Raw genomic sequence first — 22,284 nt, 5'->3', positions numbered from 1 at the left:
TTGTGTAGCTTGAATTCATCGTGTGCCGTATTGCAGCTTGAGAGATAATTAACCGGGAGAGAGCCCGTCGTCCTCTCACGCACGTGTTCTGTTCGAGAGACGCCAGCTGATTTTTCGCATTTTCCTCTCCCACTTACTTCGCCGTATGGTGATGCATGGAAAATGTGTTGTCGTTTTTCCGGAAACTGGCGGTTTGTTGTTGCCGGCATAGTTCGCTCTCATTCCGGTCGGCGGTGGGTGCACGTTTTGGCTGGGAGAATCTTTTGTATAGAACCGCGCGCGTGATGGGAATCGCCAAAACTGAGCTGGAGAGAAAGTGCACATGTTTGGTTGTTCCGAGGGAGCTGCTCCGAATCACGGCGCGGCGGTCTGGATGGCTACCTACTTATCGGGAACCGCACCGGGAAGCACTGCAGCAGTTCGCAGTTGTCGATAGTCTTCAGCGATTGTTGCTACCGGTGAGCTTTCCGTGGCTGTCGGTTGGCCGGCTGGTTCGCTTAAGCAAAAAAAAAAACTTTCCATCGAGCTCGCGTTGACTTGATACATACCAGTGCAGAGGTTCTGCCAGTAGGACTTTGTCATCGGCTTCGGCGGCGATGCTTGGAAGAATTTTGAATCAGTTTGTTGGAGGCGCGTGTGGAGTTCGGACGTGACTTGCTTGGTTCTGGTGTGTTTTGGGTTTTTTGGTGCCACTGAGTACCAGTTGGTGATGGTTTCAACAAGCTCAAGTGGTTGGCGATAAAGAGAACAGTGTGGTTGTGCGGTTTGCGTTTGGATAGTGCTTTGGCCGCGTTCTTCCGTCACCGGTACCGCAACGGCTGGTGTCCTCTGCCACGGCCCGCTGAGCAAAGTGATCAATTTGCGTTTCCACACTTTGGCCGACGGCGGCGGTAGGCTATTGTAATCGTAGACGGCTGTTGTTGTGCTATTTTGACCGGTCCGGTGGCAGGACCATTATTTCTCGGTGGGTTTGGCAGAAACACAGCTGGAAATCGAAAGTGCTCGAGCGAAAGGATTTTGCCGCAGAGATAAAACGTTGGAAAAGCCGTTTGGTGTTTGCACGAATATCCAGTTGGTGTGCATCTGCAATATTTGTACGTTTATTGCAACTACAGTGGTTTTTGTGTTCTTGCTCATATTTGTTTAATTTCTAAACGGTTAAAAACACAATGATAATGAAATGTGAATTTCGTCAACACTCAACGCACATAAGTTAAACATTGAAATTTGGCTAATAAACGATCAGTGCCGTTTTGAAAGTGTTTAATACATATTAAAAGCATCATTAGTATTAGAAAGTGAACTGTGTATTAGACCAAATTAAAAATAAGGTTTGTAAATAAATCTGTGTTGTTTGTTCACAATAGGGATTTGATAATGACGTTAAACCAGTTTAATAGTTTATTATAGCAGCTACCGTGGGGAACCGAAATCCGTCCACATTATGAGATATCATTAAATTAAAGGGAATTAAAGGAAATTCATTTACACATAATTTATCTTATCCTGTTCATATACTTGACAGTAAGCTTTTAGGCCGTTGAGGCGAAAAGTAGGCTTTGAAATTAAAACAATACAAATCAAGTATCATCAAACTGCTACCCACAAAAAATGCGGAGTTTCTGGCGCCATTTGTTTGCGTATAGAACATAATTGCACCTAAATTAACTGTGTTTTAGTTGCAAATTGCGATTAATAAATCAAGTTAAGCAGAATACAAATAAAAAGGGATCGCTTTTCAAGGTGCGTATTTAACTATATTTAGTGGTGGTTTAGTAATTTGATCTGCTTGAATTTAAATATTTAGCTGTGCGGATTTTGATATTTCGATTCGAAATCCGTCCACGGTGGACGGATTCTGGTCTTACAAGAGGTGTTGATTTAGAATTTAGAAAATCAAAAGGTCGAAGGTCAAAAGAATTCCAAAAGAATTTAACACCGAAGGAATTCTTGGAGTAATGTACAGAGAAATTAAATAAATTCAGAAATCCCTTCATAAGTTCCTTTGGAAATTCCTTAAGAAATTCGTTCGGAAATTCCTGAAAGAAGTTCCTGTAGAATTACAGGAGACGAGGGAATGGAGCACTTCCAAGAATTTTTGGAAATTTGCCAAAGAAATTGCTGAAGGAGTTTATCCGAAGGAGGAATCCGAAGGAGTTTAAAAATAAATGACTCAATTTCTTAAATAAATTTTCAAAAGAATTCCTAAAGGAATTTCTAGAGGTATTTCTAGATTTATTTGCGGAGGATCTTTGAAGAAATTCCCTGAGCAATTTAGTAATGAATCACTGGTGTAATTTCCGTTATATTACTTGGAGGAATTTACTATGAAATTTCTGTAGGGTCTTTTAAAGGTACGCTTGAAAGAACTTCTGGATGACTAACCGAATTATTTCATGGGGGTATTTCTTAGGAAAAAATGTGTGAAGGTCTTTCCGAACGAACTTTTGGATAAATTCATGATATATCACCTGGATGAATATTGGAGAAATTTCCGGAGCAACTCCTGAAGTAAATTCCTAAGAAATTCTTGAGAATATTCGTAGAAGTATGGTGGTGGATCGACTGCAATCCCGGTATTTTTGGTCCTAATTCCTAATTCAAAACAGTGTTTTGTCTTACTACTAAAACTTTCAAAGGAATTCCTGGATAAATTCCTAGAAGACTTCCCAAAGGGATTCCTTCAGATATTACCGAAGGATTGCTTACAGGAGTTTCTGAAGTAATATCCAAATGAATTCCTGTAGAAATTTAAAAAATTATATGAAAATTCCAATAGGTATTTGCTTGAAAATTTCATTTGATTTTTTTGTGGAGTTCTTTAATCGTTATTCAGGAAATTTATTCAATAATTCATTCAGAAATTTGTGAATAAATTATTTTCGAAAACCTATTCAGATTGTTCTTTGGAAATTCCTTTGAGAATTAATTCGGAAATTCCTCCTGAAATACATTTTGAAATTACTCCAAGAATTTCTTCTAACATTTCTCCAGGAAATCCTCCAATTATTTTTTCGAGAACTCCTCCAGGGATAATTTATGACATCTCCCGATTGTTTCGTAGATCATCCCAAAAGGTATTTGTAAATTTCTTCCAAAAATCCTTTAGTAAAACAATGTAATAACCCTTTCAAAATTCCTGCAGAAAATATTCCAGAAATAAGGAATAGGAAATTCTAAAGGAATTTCCGGAGGAGTTTCTAAGGCATTAACTCTGCCAGTATTTATAAAAATTGGTGGAACATCAGTTATCTTCCACAGGACAATTTTGGCGTATGTAAATAAATTTTAGAGTAATATCGTGCCCACCCAAGTAACAATTTCCATGCTTGTTGTATTCATTTAATTCTTATAGTGGTTTTATGACAGCAACCGCCATGGCTAGTTTCTCAGTTTTATTGGCGCTCTTATTACTATCATTTAACCATTCATAAATCTGCTGGAAAAGCTTCAAACGTCAAATTCCGATTGATCTTATGAGCAACTCTACGGTTGTGCTCAAGAGCTTAAAAGCCATATTTTAAAAGCTCGATCAATGCCACAATATTTAGTCGTAATGTGGTCAAATGAATAACCCCAATAAGAATATTTACATTGCAAAGAGTTTATAACTGTGTAAAATAAGAGCAACATTTTTCTGCTCGGAATGCATGATGGCCATATTGGAAAAGGAGAAGTATTTTCAGGTCGGTGAAATTTATCGCAGAAATTCATAAATAAATTATATGTTCATCGCGTAGAACACTTTTCTTGCTAAATGATTGCAATTGGGTGAAACATCAACAGATTAGGTGGATATTTACGATGTTGATGTTCTAGTTATTATCAATTTAAAGCGCTAAACTACATTATTTTGCCGGCGTGTGGTATGCAGTCTTATTTTTTACCTAGCTTTCACCATAAAATCTAAAGCGCAGCTTATTTCAAATAAAGTATATTGAAAAACAAACCTGATAAATATTATTTTATTGACATCCTCATCATGAATTTCATCATCAGTCCATTTTGTTATTATTTCCCGCAATATTTTTTCCCCTTTTTAAAGCCGCAGCCAAATTCCCTTTTTTTGCGGGTTGTTCAATAGGGTTTTTCAAATACTCTTATAAGAGGTTCATAGTGGTTATCTAGAGAGGGCCACTTGGCCATATTTTACTCTTATAGTGGTCATCAGAAGGTTGTCGTGTAGTTATGATTTTTATTGTTAGTTCTTATGATTTGATCTTGAAAACCATTCCAAGAGTGAAATAAAACTTAAAATGTTACTTGGGGCATGCTTCACTCCGACAGTGATAAAGATGCCTTCATTGAGGTCCCTGCGTAGCAAAGCGGTCTTGACATCCATTTGATGATAATTAAGCATTCGATATGGACTTTAGCCGCAAGATTTGTTCTTATTATCGGATGTTTGGTAACAGGAACATCTTCTTCTTCTTCTTAAATAGCTCTACATTCCAACTGAAGCTTGCCCTGCTTTAACGTTTCCATTGCATGAGTATGCATCTTTTGTGGCAAGTACAATAGATACACTATGCCTAGGGTGTCGAGAAAGTTTCCATCCCGAAAACATCCTAGACCGGACCGAGAATTGAACTCGCCATCTTCAGATTGGCAATCCTACGCCTTTGCACGCAAGGTTAACTGGAGACTGGAGTTGAAAAGCAGGCCAAATTCCAGTTGGAATGTAGAGCCATTGAAGAAGAAGAAAAAGAAGAACCAAGAAAAATTAGTTATTAGTTTCATTTTTCTCTTAATATAATTGACCATACAAGTGTGCAATTGTTAATTTATTTAATATATGAAATTTGCGTAAAAAGGTTAGTCGCAAGTTCATTGCCCAAAAGTACCATGCGTCTACATATGTGTTTATGCTCATATGCTGCTGAACTGTTTGTAAAATCCCTACCTATCGTTTTCAGAGTTTTCGCCCTTAGTGATGGGTAATACCTGATTCTAATGAACGAAAATAAAAAAAAACTTTAGCAATCACTTTCACTTCAATTTACTTCTTAGATACAATATATTTAAGAACTTTTAGGCTAAGATATATTTTAAATGTCACCTTGAATTATAACTTTATAAAAACTGAGATCACCGGACTAACTTCTACTCTACGACCGACTTAGATTGGAAATGACGGCAATTTCAGAAGTCCTTAAATCCTTCGTCATCGTTTTGGCGGTTACTAATATATTTTTACATGTTTTAGACGACTTGAACAGTTGACTTCTATTATACATTTTGTTGGCCATCTATCAATAATCCGTGAATTATTTTAGTACATCTAGCTTAATTACAAATGGTTCTTAAAACAATTATATATATATATATATATATATATATATATATATATATATATATATATATATATATATATATATATATATATTTTTTCAAATTTACTCGTTTGCGACTAAATATAGTAATTGTATTTTTATTATTATTATATTTTACTTTGAAGCATGAAATTGAGCGGAAAATAGCAGACAGTTACAAAGTCTCATGCAAATGGGCGGCCAAAAATATTTTTTCAGTGAAAACTGAATCTATGCAACACATATTATGTGAAGGAATATTTAGGAACCCTTTTTAACCCTTTCAGGATTATCGTTAACCCTTTAACCGCGAAAAAAAAAATCGGATTTCTTTAGGAATTTGTTTTGCTTTCAATACAGCATGCATAAAATAATAAACAACCATATTTCTAGTAATAATGTTGTTCATTTTCTAATCATTACAAGGTATAGAGGATAAAAACCAAAATTTTCAAGAGAACTTTGATTGCAGCGTTCCGTAAAAGCGCAAATATGTGCAAGCAAATCATTCACTTAAAGGCGGTACTAGGGTTATATTTCATTCCCCCATTTGCAGATGAGGGGACATTTGAGGACATTAGGTTTGCGGGACCATTTTACTGCGAAGCAATATTATAATGAAAGTTTTTCTTCAACTTTTCTATATTAATCTTCGCGTGCAAAACAAACCAAACTATTGAAAAGCTAAGGTTTAAAGCTTTGAAATGGCATATAAAAACCTTATGTTTGTAGAAAAATTGACTTCATAACATTCATTTATTTAGTTTACATCTAAACAAATAACACTGAATCAACAATTTGACGCCACAATACAGGTTTGAGGCCGTATCTCTCCATCCTGGCCTGCCCATCTCGCTCGCTGCGCGCCACGCCGTCTCGTACCTGCCGGATCGGAAGCGAACACCATATTTGCAGGGTTGCTGTCCGGCATTCTTGCAACATGCCCTGCCCATCGTACCCTTCCGGCTTTAGCTACCTTCTGGATACTGGGTTCACCGTAGAGTTGGGCGAGCTCATGGTTCATTCTTCGCCGCCACACACCGTCTTCTTGCACACCGCCAAAGATGGTCCTAAGCACCCGTCTCTCGAATACTCCGAGTGCTTGCAAGTCCTCCTCGAGCATTGACCATGTTTCGTGTCCGTAGAGAACTACCGGTCTTATCAGCGTCTTGTACATGACACATTTGGTGCGGAGGTGAATCTTTTTTGACCGCAGTTTCTTCTGGAGCCCGTATTTCATGACTAACATTGTTATCAGCCGTTAGCAAGGATCCAAGGTAGATGAATTCCTCGATCACCTTGAAGGTATCCTCATCTATCGTAACACTGCTTCCCAGGCGGGCCCTGTTGCGCTCGATTCCGCCCACAAGCATGTACTTTGTCTTAGACGCATTCACCACCAGTCCAAATTTTGTTGCTTCACGTTTCAGGCAGGTGTACAGTACTGCCACCTTTGCAAATGTTCAGCCGACAATGTCCATGTCATCCGCGAAACAGATAAATTGACTGGATCTGTTGAAAATTGTACCCCGGCTGTTACACCCGGCTCTCCGCATGACACCTTCTAGCGCAATGTTGAACAACAGGCACGAAAGTCCATCACCTTGTCTTAGTCCCCGGCACGATTCAAACGAACTGGAGTGTTCGCCCGAAATCTTCACACAGTTTTGCACACCATCTACCGTTGCTTTGATCAGTCTGGTAGGCTTCCCAAGGAAGCTATTCTCGTCCATAAGTTTTCATAGCTTTACGCGGTCTATAGTGTCGGATGCCGCATTGAAATCAATGAACAGATGGTGTGTTGGAACCTGGTATTCACGACATTTTCCGTACAGTGAAGATCTGATCCTTTCCACGAACTCATCCACTAATGGTGACAGACGACGGAAGATGATCTGGGATATCATTTTGTAGGGGGCATTAAGGATGGTGATCGCTTGAAAGTTTTCACACTCCAGCTTCTCGCCTTTCTTGTAGATGGGGCATATAACCCCTTCCTTCCACTCCTCCGGTGTTCAGTTTCCCAGATTCTGACTATCAGTTTGCGCAGGCAAGTGGCTAGCTTTTCCGGGCTCATCTTGATGAGCTTAGCTCAGATACCATCCTTACCAGTTGCTAATTGGTCTTTAGCTGTTGGATCGCATCCTTATCTTCCCTCAAGGTGGGGGCTGGTTGTCTTCCACCGTCCGCTGAATTGACGTAGTAATTTCCTCAGCTGCCTTGACTTTCACTGCCTGGATTCTCAGCGCCATTTAAATGTTGCTTCCACCTTTCGATCACCACACGTTCGTCCGTCAAGATGCTCCCATCCTTATCCCGGCACATTTCGGCTCGCAGCACGAAGCCTTTGCGGGATGCGTTGAGCTTCTGATAGAACTTGCGTGTTTCTTGAGAACGGCACCGCTGTCCCATCTCCTCGCACTCCGCTTCTTCCAGGCGGCGTTTCTTCTCCTGGAAAAGGTGGATCTGTTCTCTCCGCTTCCGTCTATAACGTTCCACGTTCTGCCGGGGACCTTGCTGCAGCGCAACCGCCCGCGTCCTCCTCCTCCAGAATCTGTCTGCACTCTTCGTCGAACCAATCGTTCCGTCGACTTCGACCCATATACCCGACGTTGTTCTCCGCTGCGTCGTTAATGGCTGCTTTAACTGTACTCCAGCAGTCCTCAAGAGGGGCCCCATCGAGCTCACCCTCTTCCGGCAACGCTGCCTCGAGATGCTGCGCGTATGCAGTGGCGACATCAGGTTGCTTCAGTCGCTCTAGGTCGTACCGCGGCGGTCGTCGGTACCGAACATTGTTGATGACGGATAGTTTTGGGCGCAGTTTAACCATCACCAGATAGTGGTCACAGTCGATTTTTGCGCCACGATATGTCCTAACGTCAATTTGTGATTCTGTCTGCAGTGGTGATCTCCAGGCATACCGATACGAAAGGCTGTGTTGGAAGCAGGTGCTGCGAATGGCCATATTCTTCGAGGCGGCGAAATCAATTAGTTGTAGGCCGTTTTCGTTCGTCAGCCGGTGAGCGCTGAACTTCCCAATAGTCGGTCTAAACTCCCCCTCTTGGCCAACCTGAGCGTTCAAATCTCCTATGATGATTTTGACGTCGTGGCTTGGACAGCTGTCGTACTCACGTTTCAGCTGCGCGTAGAATGCGTCCTTATCATCATCAGTGCTTCCGGAGTGTGGGTTATGGACGTTGATTATGCTGAAGTTGAAGAACCGGCCTTTGATCCTCAACCTGCACATTCTCTCATTGATAGGCCACCACCCGATCACGCGCCTTTGCATATCGCCCACCACTATGAAAGCTGTTCCCAGCTCGTGTGTGTTGCCGCAGCTCTGGTAGATAGAATGATTACCTCTAAACGTTCGCACCATTGATCCCTTCCAACAAACCTCCTGCAGCGCTACGATGCCGAATCCACGGTGCTTGAGCACATCGGCGAGTATGCGTGTGCTCCCGATGAAGTTGAGAGATTTTCAGTTCCACGAACCGAGATTCCAATCGCTAGTCCCTTTTCGTCACAGTGGTCTTCGCCGATGGTTCCGGTTCGTACTCTCTTGTTGATTATTCGTTGCGTGAGTTTTTTTTTGGCTGGTTTGCAGGGCCTGACACCAAACCCCTCAAATTTCCGGAAGACCATGGTGCACAGTTTCACAAAGAGTCCCTCGCTGACGCTCGGACGATAATCAGCCGCCCCTAACATGGAGAACAGGCGCTCAGTAAGATTTGCACCTCCGGAGAGCAGAGAACAATATAGTTATATTTGTAATTTCGTGTAAACACAAGCTTCAACCGCAAGATAAGAGTAAACATACAGCAGTTTCAGTGTACTAAAAAGTTGTGTGCGACATTTTTTCAAATAACTTTTCAGTTTTAAGAGATAGAGCTTCGCAATGTTCTACAAAAACGTGTATTTTCTGTAAGCCAAACAACATTTTAGAAGGTTGTAAAAATGCCTGAAACGTAGAAAAAATTTATGTTAAAAAAACTGATATCAGGAACCTTCTACAGAAAATGTCACTATCTCGTACTACATATATAACCCAAGTAACATTTTAAGTTTTATATCACGTTTGTAGTCCATAATTTACTCTTCAAGAGTGTTATAAAACCAGCATAAAACCAAAATGTTACTAGGGAAGTCATAGGTATGGCTTGTCTTTAGCAAAGTGGCTTGAAATACCATCCGCATTAACTTTCCTGAAGACACTAGGCTAATATCTGGTTTCGATGGTCAAGCAAAATGTTTATCTCACTTTTAGGTAAATTAACCATTTTACAGATTTTCTCAAAAAAGCCCTTTTCATGTCTAATGTCTTCTCCAAACAAACTACAGCGAAAAACGTTGCTATTAAAAAAGCGCACGAAATCGGCAAAAAGCTACACTGTGGAATGGTACGCTTTACCCTACATTTGCCGTGCCAACATGATTCATAACATACAAATCAAAGTAAATAATGATTTTTTACATTCATCAGCTTTTTTTAACTTCGCCAGTCCATATCTTTTGACTGAATAAACATAGCGCTTCAATATTTTCCGATTCCCTTATATAGGGTATATACTTTCGTATGATATTTAAATTAGACAAATTGAAGATAGTAAATTTTTCGATTAATGGCCACCCTTTTCCCCATAGCGCAATGGTTGTTCGTCAACTATGAAATCATGGGCAGTTCAGGTATAGCAATAACTTTAATTATCGTAATAACTTAGTATTTTAACTTATATGAGCATGTAATAATATAAACATGCAAATAACTTCAACGCCGTTAAAGCGATGAACGTTCCCCTGATAATCTCGTATTTTTTGCAATCAATCAACTAACGCCAGTAATTAGTCAATCTTAAAGGTCGAGAACTACAAATGCAACACATGAGCATACCGAATATAAACTTTTTTTTTCTGGTTTTGTCGTCTAGTGTTATCTTAACTTTTTTGATTATTTCGATTCCTGTGGTAATTCTGCACCTCTGGACCAATTTTTAAAAAAATCCCTAGGAGGAATCTTGAGAAATCTTGATTTGAAGCTTTTAATTAAGAAATTTGAAAAGAATCTATATTTTAATTCAATAATATCCCCAAAATACCTTCAAAGCCGTCCAAAGTGGTCCAAGTTGTTTTCAACCAGTTTGCATTTGTTGCCTTTATTACAATTATAAATTTTTACAACTGATTAAGCTCACCAAACTGACTTAGGTATGTTTTTTGTATGGCTTGAAGCCGTCTATCTTCAAGAATGCTACCTCTCGTTCAGAACCATTCATGAATTCACGTGCAGGCTGCAGATTCTTTGTTGAATGCCATTCTTCATACGCAAGATACAGCTCTTTGAAACTCGAGCATAGTTTTGAGGAAGCAATTGATGCCTTTGCTAGCAGCTGGAAAAAGCCGCAGCTTCCATTCACGTCAAAGTACCATATCTTGAATTATCATGTTTCCGAGTTCTGTAGAGGTACCGGAACATGCTTTTTCTAGTCCGTTGATTATAACTTTAACGAGATTTGGCAGCAAAGATCGGTTAATAAGTGCTGTGGTCGAGTATAACAGCTTCTAACTACTGTAATTCTACACGAACTCTGGGTTTACTTCTATCCATTATGAACATAAACACTAAATTAAAATTAATTTTTACCTTTCATTCTATTAAACATTTAAAGCAACACTTATACTAAACTCGAGCAAGTTAGCCATACAAAAACATACTTAAGTTTGGTAAGATAAATCAGTTGTAAATATTTATAGTTCTAATAACGGCAACGCGTGCTTAGGGCCATCTTTGGCTTTGTGCAAGAGAATGGAGTGTGGCGGCGAAGGTTGAAACAAGAGCTCGCCCAGCTCTACGGCGAACCCAGTACCCAGTAGGCAGCTAAAGCTGGAAGGGTACGATGGGCAGGGCATATTTCAAGAATGCTGGACAGCAACCTTGCAAAGCTGGGGGTTACTTCCGACTGGCAGGTTCAAAAAGAATTGAAGGACATCTATCTTGGATTGATTAATCAGGGTTTTTGGTGATATTTTTGGATTCTTATATGGATTCTTTTGAAATTTCTTAACTAAAAACTTCAAATCAAGATTTCTCGAGATTCCTCCTAAAAAAATTAAAAATTGGTCCAGAGGTGCAGAATTACCACAGGAATCGAGCCCTGTACTTGGTTTTGATAAACATTTTTATTTTATAATAACGGTCTATCGGGGCACCGTGGAATCATCATCATTAGGACCTTTGCATCTGTTGATATCAAACAATAAACAATATATAGTATGCGGTTCCACAGCTTGTCTATCACCGCTCATGTTTATTCTGTTAACTTACTTATGCCATTCTCTAAGTGTTCCTTTCTCTATGGCAACCAGTTTTGTTTTATTTTGAAGCAAAATCGATACTTCTCGGGTACTTATTCAAAAGGACGTATGTGAATTTGTAAACAAAGATTAAAACGTCGATTTGTCCAATCTGATGGCACTCCCACGCAAACCAACACCACCAACAGGTAGCCAAAGGCTTCTCATACCTGTCTGTGGTAATGGTTTGCAAGGGAGTGCTATCAGATTGGTTCACTCGACGTTTGAATCTTTGTTTACAAAATCACATACATCCTTTTGAATAAGTACCCGAGACTTGATTGTTGCTCATGACGGGTGATGACGCTGCTTTTCTCCGCACGCCATTAATAGTCTCTTAAATCCTCCGCATATCGTTCGAGTTGCGTTTCTGTAATCCCTCGTTCTTCGTACTATCACGTTGATGTCACTAATCCGTTCTTTGAGGCTTGGCGGTAGTCAGTTGACGATCACTTAAAAGCATTGCACAATGGGGAAATCCGATTTCAAAGGTGGAAGAAATTGATAACTTTCTTCACGAACAACTTACAGAAAAGATCAAGAGCTTATTCGAAAGGGAATTTTGCAAAGAATTCAGTCAGTGCTGTTTCATGGACATGGAACGCTTCTGTATATAGTTATTGAGCTCGTTTTGCCCTAATGCCCCATATATCGCGAGTTTCCAAACTATTTGTCATTTTATCTTTATGACATTGTTCTAAAATTGTGTTTATCTCTTCACTGTGGATCCACAGAAGGGCACATAATATATTTTGTTGGTAAAAGTTGGTAATTTAAGGGATTTTGGGGTCAAATAAGCATCAAAGTGCATTTTATGTGCAATTTTCATGTATTCTGTAAAAAATAGTAATATTTACAGATTAGTGTTAATATTATTGTCTCAAAGTGTTAAACAGATATTGACAAATGTTTGCCGAACAAAAATTAATGAAATAAATCGTTTCACAAATGTTTTATTTGGTTATTTATTGAGTAAAAAACGATTTTTGAAAACTATTGAATAGCACCAATGCCAAACATTTCCAAACCATACCCGATAGCACAACTAGACAAAAATAGTCATATGTTATGAGTCTTGATGTGGTCATAGATAGGAGGTGATGGGAGATACTCTTTTTTCTTACATTTTTGCCCAAGTTCCCCTATGGAATAATATAGTTCAATGATTCTGAGCAAGGAAATGATGTAGTAATGTTATTTTAATTGATATTTTCTAATGATGTAATGAAAATAACATATAATCATTTAATTTATGAAAAATATTGAGTTATAGGGGATTTAGGGGTATTGAATGTAACTTTTTATACAAAATGGGATAACTTTTCTCACGAGCGACTCACAGATAAGGTTAAGGGCTTATTCGAAAGCGAATTGTCCAAGAAATTCAGTGAGTGACGTTTTATAGACATGAGACACTTCTATATGTAGTTATTGAGCTGGTTTTGCCCCAATGTCCCATACATCATAGTTTATCATATTTTTCGTGCTTTTATCTTCCAAGTATTGTACTAAAGATGTGTTCTCCTCTTCATTATAGATCCATAGAAAAGCACTATACATGCTTTGTTGGTAAAAGTTGGAAATTTAAGGGATTTTGGGGTCAAATAAGTATTACATTGCACTTCACGTGAATTTTTCATACATTCTGTAAAAATCAATAAAAATATTTTTATTCTCCCAGAATGTAATGTTTGCGAAACAATTACTAATAAAGTAAATCATTTCGCAATTGTTTTGTTTTGTGATTTATTGGACAAAACCCGATTTTTTAAATGCTTCTGAAAAGTGCCGATGCCAATCATTCCCAAACCATACCTGTTTGCACAACTAGGTAAGAGTAAATATATTAGTCGATGTGATAATAGATAGGAATAGATAGGAAATATTCTTTTCAAAATTAATGATTTTTTTCACTTATCCATTTTTAATGTAATATATGGATATTTGTTTTTTTTTATGGTAAGAATTTCTGTTAAAAAAAAATATGACAATAATATCAACTATTATCTGTAAATATCTGAATAATCAATAGACTGTAGATTTCGCCAAAATTGACCATATGCAGAGCTACATCAATGCTTACAAGTTTTTAAATCACTATATATTTTTATTGATTTTTACAGAATACATGAAAAATTCACGTGAAATGCAATTTAATACTTATTTGACCCCAAAATCCCTTAAATTTCCAACTTTTACCAACAAAGCATGTATAGTGCTTTTTTATGAATCTATAATGAAGAGGAGAACACATCTTTAGTACAATACTTGGAAGATAAAAGTACCAAAATATGAAAATTTTTGATGTATGGGACATTGGGGCAAAACCAGCTCAATAACTACATATAGAAGTGTCTCATGTCTATAAAACGTCACTCACTGAATTTCTTGGACAATTCGCTTTCGAATAAGCCCTTAACCTTATCTGTGAGTCGCTCGTGAGAAAAGTTATCCTATTTTGTATAAAAAGTTACATTAAATGAGCTGTATGACCCCTAAATCCCCTATAATTCAATATTTTTCATAAATCATATGATTATTTGTTATTTTCATTATATCATTAGAAAATGTCAATTAAATTAACAATACTACATCATTTCCTTGCTCAGAATCATTGAACTATATTATTCTATAGGGGAACTTTGGCAAAAAGGTAAGAAAAAAGAGTATCTCCCATCACCTCCTATCTATGATCACATCAAGACTCATAACATATGACTATTCTTGTCTAGTTGTGCTATCGGGTATGGTTTGGAAATGTTTGGCATCGGTGCTATTCAAAAGTTTTTAAAAATCATTTTTTACTCAATAAATAAACAAATAAAACATTTGTGAAACGATTTATTTCATTAATTTTTGTTCGGCAAACATTTGCCAATATCTATTCAACACTTTGAGACAATAATATCAACACATATCTGTAAATATTACTATTTTTTACACAATACATGAAAATTGCACATAAAATACCCTTTGATGCTTATTTGACCCCAAAATCCCTTAAATTCCCAACTTTCGCGAACAAAATATATTTAGTGCCCTTCTGTGGATTCACAGTGAAGAGATAAATGCAATTTTAGAACAATATCTTAAAGATAAAATGAAAAATAGTTTGGAAACTCGCGATATATGGGGCATTAGGGCAAAACGAGCTCAATAACTACATACAGAAGCGTTCCACGTCCATGAAACAGCACTCACCGAATTTTTTGCAAAATTCCCTTTTCTAATGAGCTCTTGATCTCTTCTGTAAGTTGTTCGTGAAGAAAGTTATCAATTTTTTCCACCTTTGAAATCGGATTTCCCCATTGTGCATTGTTTGTGCTGATCTATTATTCGATACAGTTGCTCAAATTGTATTGACAACGAGGTCGAAGTCAATGTTTGGACCTCTGAATGTGCGCACATCGATAATATCCAATAAATGCTGCCTATCTATCTCGTTGTAAGTCTCATACTTTTGGTGTCCCCAGATGTGCTTGCGAATATTTATGCATGCACAGTAGGGTGCTAATGAAAATGACATTTTAGAATTTCAAAAAACGACATTGCTCACAAGTTTCATTACCCCAAAATATGACCCCATGCAAAATTTGAGCTGAATTGGACATGATTTAGGAATGCCTAAAATTCATAAAAGTTTTGAAATTTTTACCCATGAAAATTTTCCCGAAGAAAAGTCGAAAATCGAATCTTTTTACTTTTATTTTTTTATTTTTTTTTATTAGCGAGTCTGCCCAAGGCTGACTCGTCTCGTCTTAATCGAATTTTTGTTTTTGATGCCAACTTAGAAATGCATGAAACGGCGAGATCTGATGTTATTTCAGAGAGATTTTTTTTTGAAAAAAATCGTTTTTTTTTCTTAGAACATTTTTGGAACATTTTTTTTCAGATGATGAAAAATCTATTCATCGAATTTTAACACCGGTCGATACGCAAACTTTGAGCTAAATCAGACATGGTTTAGGGGTGTTGAAAATCAATCAAAACTTTATTTTTTCCCCACAAGGGGAAATAGTTTTTTTGTTTTTTGATCCCAAAAGACTCAAAATGCATGAAACTTTGAGAATTATTTTTTTTGAAAAAAAATTACTGTTTTGGGACTCAAATTTTGCATAGGGGAACATTTTTGACTACGAAAACGTTCGCGTGTCGTCCGGTGTTAAAATTCTATGAAAAATTTTTTCATCATCTGAAAAAAATGTTCTAAGAGAAAAAAAACGAGTTTTGCCAAGTCCCAAAAATGTTCTAAGAGAAAAAATCGAATTTTTTCAATTTTTTTTTAATAACGTCAGACTCCGACGTTTCATGCATTTTTAAGTCATTTGGCATCAAAACCAAAAATTCGATTTTCAACTTTTTCGGAAAATTTTCATGTGTAAAAAATTCAAAACTTTGATGAATTTTAGGCACCCCTAAATCATGTCCGATTGAGCTCAAATTTTGCATGGGGTCATATTTTGGGGGAATGAATCTTGTGAGCAATGTCGTTTTTTGAAATTCGATGACAATTTTTTCCCATATATTCCATTGGCACCCTTGCACAGTTGATGATGGCTATCTCTCTGGTAGCAATAAAATTTAATAGCCGAAGTTCGTTGCTATTGGTAGCGGTGTGAAGGCTCCCCCTGCCACTTTCCAGAAATGTTTTTTGGCATCATGGGACTAATTCACTCATAAGTTATAATGTTTAAAACTAATAATCCAGCAAATTAAATTTCTAGTTCATGAAGCAAAAAATTTCAATCAAAGATCGGATTTGTAAACTTCATAACCTGACGATTATTTTAACAACTTAAACATTTGACTGAGATGAGGTTGAGTCAAGACCCGACAACATTAATGAAAAATCTTTAATGAGATATTTTTTGTACACTGTAGACTGTAGGGTGATTGAACGATCTTTATTTTACTAGTGAAACCTATTGAACCAAAACATCACACCAAACGGCAAACCAGTTCCGCGTTATATTTAGCTCATGCTACATTATTGTATCTTTGTCAGGTTGAAGTGATTAAATTTAGTTATTATTATTATTAGGGAATAAATAACCACGATACAGAAGAGTGCTATTCGACGAAATTGAATATTATCCATGAAGAATAAAGAAGATAGATTCCAAAACCAGCAATTAAGCCAACCGACTGTGTGTTTAGTGCAAAGAGTGAAACAAATCGGGGTCCCGTATTAGCAAATGTTGTGCCACAAAGTGAGGAGGCCGGATTTTGAGTAATGATTCCACTGTTTGTCGTCATCGCCGTTGAACATATGAATGGACTGATGGACATATGTACTGTTCGTACATACATCTCCAGCGCGCTTTTCGGATGGTGGTCGCAGTATCGTTCGGTTTGATAAGTGCAAATAGCCAACAAACAGAAAAAGACGTCCGGGTGCGAATGCGAAGTTAAACTAATACTGGATGAATGTAGTTGGTGCCGCAGCAGCAGGTGAATGAGATTTTAGTTTGATTTTTTTTGTGCTATCTCACGACGACGTTGCGACGGAAAGGCAGTTTGTTGCCAGTTAATTGCGACTTTGAACAAAAAACGTGTAGCTGAGCGGAACATTGATATAGAAGGTAAGTAAGGCTACATAAAGTTGTTAATGACCATTTATATGTGAATAGGTTTTTGGTCGATTCACATAAAAGTCCCATCCGCCAAATCGGTCAAACAGCACGAATGAGCCGGCATGCGTGACTCAGGAGTCATGACCGCGCGCGTTCTGAAAGGGTAATAAACTTTAAGAGAAACTGGCAGATAAGTTAACACACTGAAATCCGAATTTTAAATACGAATGTGAAATCTGTGCTGCTATACGTTCGATTGCTATAGGTGTTCATCAACAGCTGCTTGCGATACATAATTCTTGCCTGGTGTCCTCAATCTTGGATTTCAAACACCGAATTGCACAGTTGGTGACACCAACCGAAATTCGGGAAATAAAGTGCGGCTGGACCTTGTATTGAAAAACATTAGAACGTCGCAGCAGAGGCAGACCCATAGGCTCATGGTAGCGTAGCCTTCACAAAGAAATAAAATATGTTGACAGGTTACGGCGACAGCGGGCTATTGCCCAGTATAGTATAGTCGGCCCTTTACACCACCCTGAGTGGGCAGTACCCAGTTTTACTCCTAGATGAAACTACATATGTACATTTTGTCGACTTCTTATGATATTATAAATAATTTGAGAAGTCGGACTTATGCCATTTGAGATTGTCAAAGCTTGTCTCTTCAGGTTTTAGGTTAGAAAGTTTCGTTCCATCGAAATAATTGAAAAAGTCGTGGGCGGGAAGGAGTTATTAATGAATCTATTCCATTGATTTGAAAGGTCTAGTCATTCAAAAGTATAACAATTTCATATTATAATTAACAGTCAGTAAGAATGGGTCAAGGTCCAAGAGATTCGTGGTGGCTCAATATAATAAATTTACCTAATTTTAAAGATGGACGGGTATTGCAATTGCTCAACCGGGCGTTTGACGTCAAAAACGGTATCCTGCAGCGTCATGTTCCAGTTGTGGTTTGGCGTGGTTCGGCATTATTCGGATTTTCACTTACCGAAATTTATTCTAGTTCATTGAAGGTGTACATTACTTACTTATGAAAGGCCGAAAGAATGAATGATATAATCGACGTCTGATAAATCAGAAATTGTGTCTCCAATGGAGAAATGTCTGTTAACGTGCTTTTTAAACATTGACGGTATGACTCGAATCAATTAAGTAGGTACCTAGACGCTCTTGGTAATTAGCTAACAAGTTTTTACCCCCACTTCAATATTAAAATTCTTCAAACAAATTTTTTTCCTGTAACTGAGTGATTGAATTCCATGTTTTTTCCGCTCTCTACGGAATAGAGTTCTTTGCAAATTCGTATACGAACACAGCCAGCCACAACCAACCCAGAGCGACGGCGACGAGTGCGCCGTCGAAGAGTTCCTAATTAAAATTCTTTCCACAAACTCTTATTTAATGGACTTTGGAACGTTACTTTCTGTTTCGTGCGCTATTTGTGATGACTCTCTTCTGCTGGCGTTGTTGTTTTGCCGGGTGGCCACCGTATGATGGAGAAAAACAACTCGTCGGCAACCCCTTTGCTTCTTGCATCGTATGCACGGATTGGGGTTGACTTCATATTTTCCTCCGGCCTGCCGGTAGGGTACACCTACACCGGTTGGCACGAGTTTTACGTACGCGAAAGGGAATCTGGAAAATTATTGAACCTGGCAAACCACCCGGAACGGGGTAACAAGGGGTCCAGAGTGGACGATGTTGTGTTTTCTGTTTTCGAGTCATCAGAATAGTGCCGATCCGAGAATAATAACCTCTTGAGGTTTTTTTTTATGATTCTGCGTTGTTTGATATTCTTGATCATTAAATATCTAATAAGGATTGATTGGTATGACATAATTTGTGTTATTGGTGATTCAGTTTTCTGGATGAACAACAAAATAACCTTCGGTGCCTCAATACATTTTTTTTTCAATGGACAGGCATCGTTGTGATTTACAAGCCTGGATACTTCTTCAAAGGAAGGAGGATCAACATTTATCACACTCCGAGCCCACATAATGTGTTCTATATTGCTCAACATGTTGAATAAGGTCGTCTTTCATCGTGCTTCCAATAATTGGATCAAAATTATGCATGAATGGTTTTGATACTGTTTTTTGTGACCTTTTCATCTAGGGGACACGAAATGAATTCTCCTCGAATGTCCCTTTATGTGGCAATGGCTACCCTAAACACTGCATCGTTATTCTACGTGTCGAGTTATCTGAAACCGATGTAACATGATTAGTAACATTTCGTGAGAAAGGTGTTACTTGTTTCAATTTGATGATTTGACGGTGGAGGACCCTCCTTAGCCTAGTGGTTAGATACGCGGCAACAATGCAGACCATGCTGAGTTCGATTATCGGTCCGGTCCAGACAGTTTTGGGGTTGGAAATTGTCTCGACTTCCCTGGTGAAGAAATTATCATCGTGTTAGCCTCATTATATAAGCATACAAAAATGGTAAATTGAGTTAGAAACCTCGCAGGAAATAACTGCGGGAGTGCTAAGTGAACAGAAGCTGTTCCAGTGAGGGATGTTATGACTGATATGACAGCAATGAAGATTAGACGATTAGACGGCTCATTGAAATCATCCTTTTATTTATTCGAGATATTACAAAAAGCGACCCGAAAAATAGCGAATTCAACGAATTCGACGAGACACAGAAGACGGCCTTACGGCCTTACGGCCTTAAATACGTATCTGTCAATGTACAATCAAGTACGAACGTCTTATGACAAGTGAAGACATTCCACTAAAAAGCTCAACATAATTTTCTTAATACATCTCGGGTACTCATTAGGGCAGTTCAAATTTCAAAAATGTTCGAAAATTCCAACTCCCATGTGTCTATTAGCATCATTTTGATAATATAGGAGCCCTGGCAAAATTTCAGGCAATTCGGTGACCATTTAGGGGTGGCGCGAAGTCAATTTATGTTTATATGGAAATTTGTATGGGAAAAACTTTAAATTTATTCAAGTCTCCCTACAACTATCTAATTGTGATGAATTTAAATAAACATCCCCAACCTCCCTTTTTGGAAACTTTATAAATGAGACCTCCGGATAACACATTAGTTATGAGTGGATTGAACGGTTCTATTGACAGTGTGAATATGAGATAAATGGCTAAAATGGTGTAATTAGCCTCAACGCAGGAGTGGAAATATAAATCAAAATTTATGAGTTGGATGTTGAGCTCAAATAGATTCCAAAAATGGAGGTTGGGATGTTTATTTGAATTCATCACGATTTAAGAGTTGTAGGGGGATTAAATTTTTTTTTCAGTTTTTCCCATACAAATTTCCATATAAACATAAATTGACTTCGCGCCACCCCTAAATGGCCACCGAATTGCCCGAAATTTTGCTAGGACTTCTATATCATCAAAATGATGCTAATAGACATATGGGAGTTGGAATTTTCGAACATTTTTGAAATGTGAACTGCCCTAGTACTCATTCAAAAGGAAGTATGTGATTTTGTAAACAAAGATTCAAACGTGGATTTGTCCAATCTGATAGCACTCTCACGCAAACTATCACACACACACACACTGGTTACACACACTGTGAGGATGAGATTATAGATAGTGGAATATATAGATGAGCGAAGATAAATCCTCTGTCTCCGAACAAACTGTCAAACGTGTCTCCAAACGAGCATGACGTCACGATTTCAATGGAAATGTTAAGGACTGTGACGTCATATGCGCGCGTGCACGGTCAAAAAAATCGACTCAGCCATGCTTTCGCTCATCTATAGATTCTACTATCTATAGATGAGATATATTAAGAGTTGGGCAATCTACTTTTAGAGTGCATTTATGACAAATATGCAAATATCATATCACGGTTTGGTTGCCAACCGATGTGCTTTACTACAAGTGTGGTCCAAACCCTAAAGTAGTATTTGTTCAACGAAAATTCGCTCTTTTGAGAGAGAAACTCTCAGCTGGGTTGCCGAAGATGGCCGAAGGCGACCGAATGTGACGTCACGTCTGGCATACTCAGTACAATTCGGTTTGACGAAGCCGCGCTGGTGCCATCTAGTGGAGACGGACGTGTGCGTGAAATCACTGTATTTCAACATGGTGAAGATAGGAAATATATTTTAAAATGCTTATAAAATGTTTTAAAAACTGATTTACTAAAAGATTTTAAATACGTAGCATTAGAATTTTGGAAAACTACATGTTTGGCTACTTATCAATACATGTTTTTTTAATCAAAATAATTCAGCTTTAGTATTGCTAATCTGAAAGTAAATGAAATTTCTAACTCGAAAAATCTAACTATTTCCGGATAAAACGCGTTTCAACGGTTTAACAAGAATTTTAAAATTCACGTCCTATATGCCTTGCCGGGTGAAATAAAAAAGCATCACCCAACCCCCATTTTGTTTTCTCACTGCCGTCAAGGCGAATTTTTATAACAGACGTGACGTTTCACTCCGTCCACCCACTGTGGGTGGCGACATTTTTTTTCGAATAATACAGATTTAGAGGACTTTGGTCCACACCTTTACTGAAGCACATCGGTTGCCAACACTAACTAGTAAATAGCAGGCCATGACTTTGTCTCTTTCCTCGTGGGACAACGAACGGAGTCGCACGCGCGATTAGACAGCACACCCCGTGATAGCTCGTTCGACAGAACTAGGCCGCTCACACACACACACACTACCCAGTGCATACTTCGCCGGCGAGTGCGTCGATCTGACCATCTAACAGAGAAGTAAGAAGTAAGGAGTGAGATGTGAGATTTGAGAAGTGAAAAGTGGGAAGCGAGATGTGAGAAGTGAGAAATTTGAAGTTAGATATGAGAAGTAAAAAAGAATAAATGAGAAATGAGTGTGAAGTGAGAAAAGAGAAATAAAACGTGAAAAGCGAAAAGTGAGATATAAATAGTGAGAAAAGAGATATGAGATATGAGAAGTGAGGAGTAAGAGTGAGTAGTGAGAAGCGATAAAATTGAAAAGAGAAATGAGATATGAGACATGAAAAGTGAGTAGAAAGTAAGTGAGGAATGTCAAGGAAAGAATGAGAAGAATG

General features: G+C 38.1%; 1 protein-coding gene across 8 annotated transcripts in view; it reads left to right on the top strand.

The window, feature by feature from the left end:
* The first annotated feature begins 522 nt into the window (after nt 1-522).
* LOC134226589 (adenylyl cyclase 78C) overlaps nt 523-22,284 on the top strand; it is a 366,691-nt gene continuing 344,929 nt past the window's right edge. The window contains exons 1-2 of one of the 8 annotated variants that reach the window (XR_009983514.1): nt 523-964; nt 16,705-17,245. The gene's annotated coding sequence lies outside the window, so the exon portion shown is untranslated. Of the gene's footprint in view, nt 1,332-16,668; nt 17,246-22,284 lie in introns of all 8 variants that reach the window. The other 7 variants (XM_062707455.1, XM_062707450.1, XM_062707453.1 and 4 more) reach the window with 7 other exon arrangements.

Source organism: Armigeres subalbatus, chromosome 3, assembly GCF_024139115.2.
Source record: "Armigeres subalbatus isolate Guangzhou_Male chromosome 3, GZ_Asu_2, whole genome shotgun sequence".
NCBI lineage: Eukaryota > Metazoa > Arthropoda > Insecta > Diptera > Culicidae > Armigeres > Armigeres subalbatus.
This window is presented reverse-complemented; position numbering and strand designations above follow the sequence as displayed.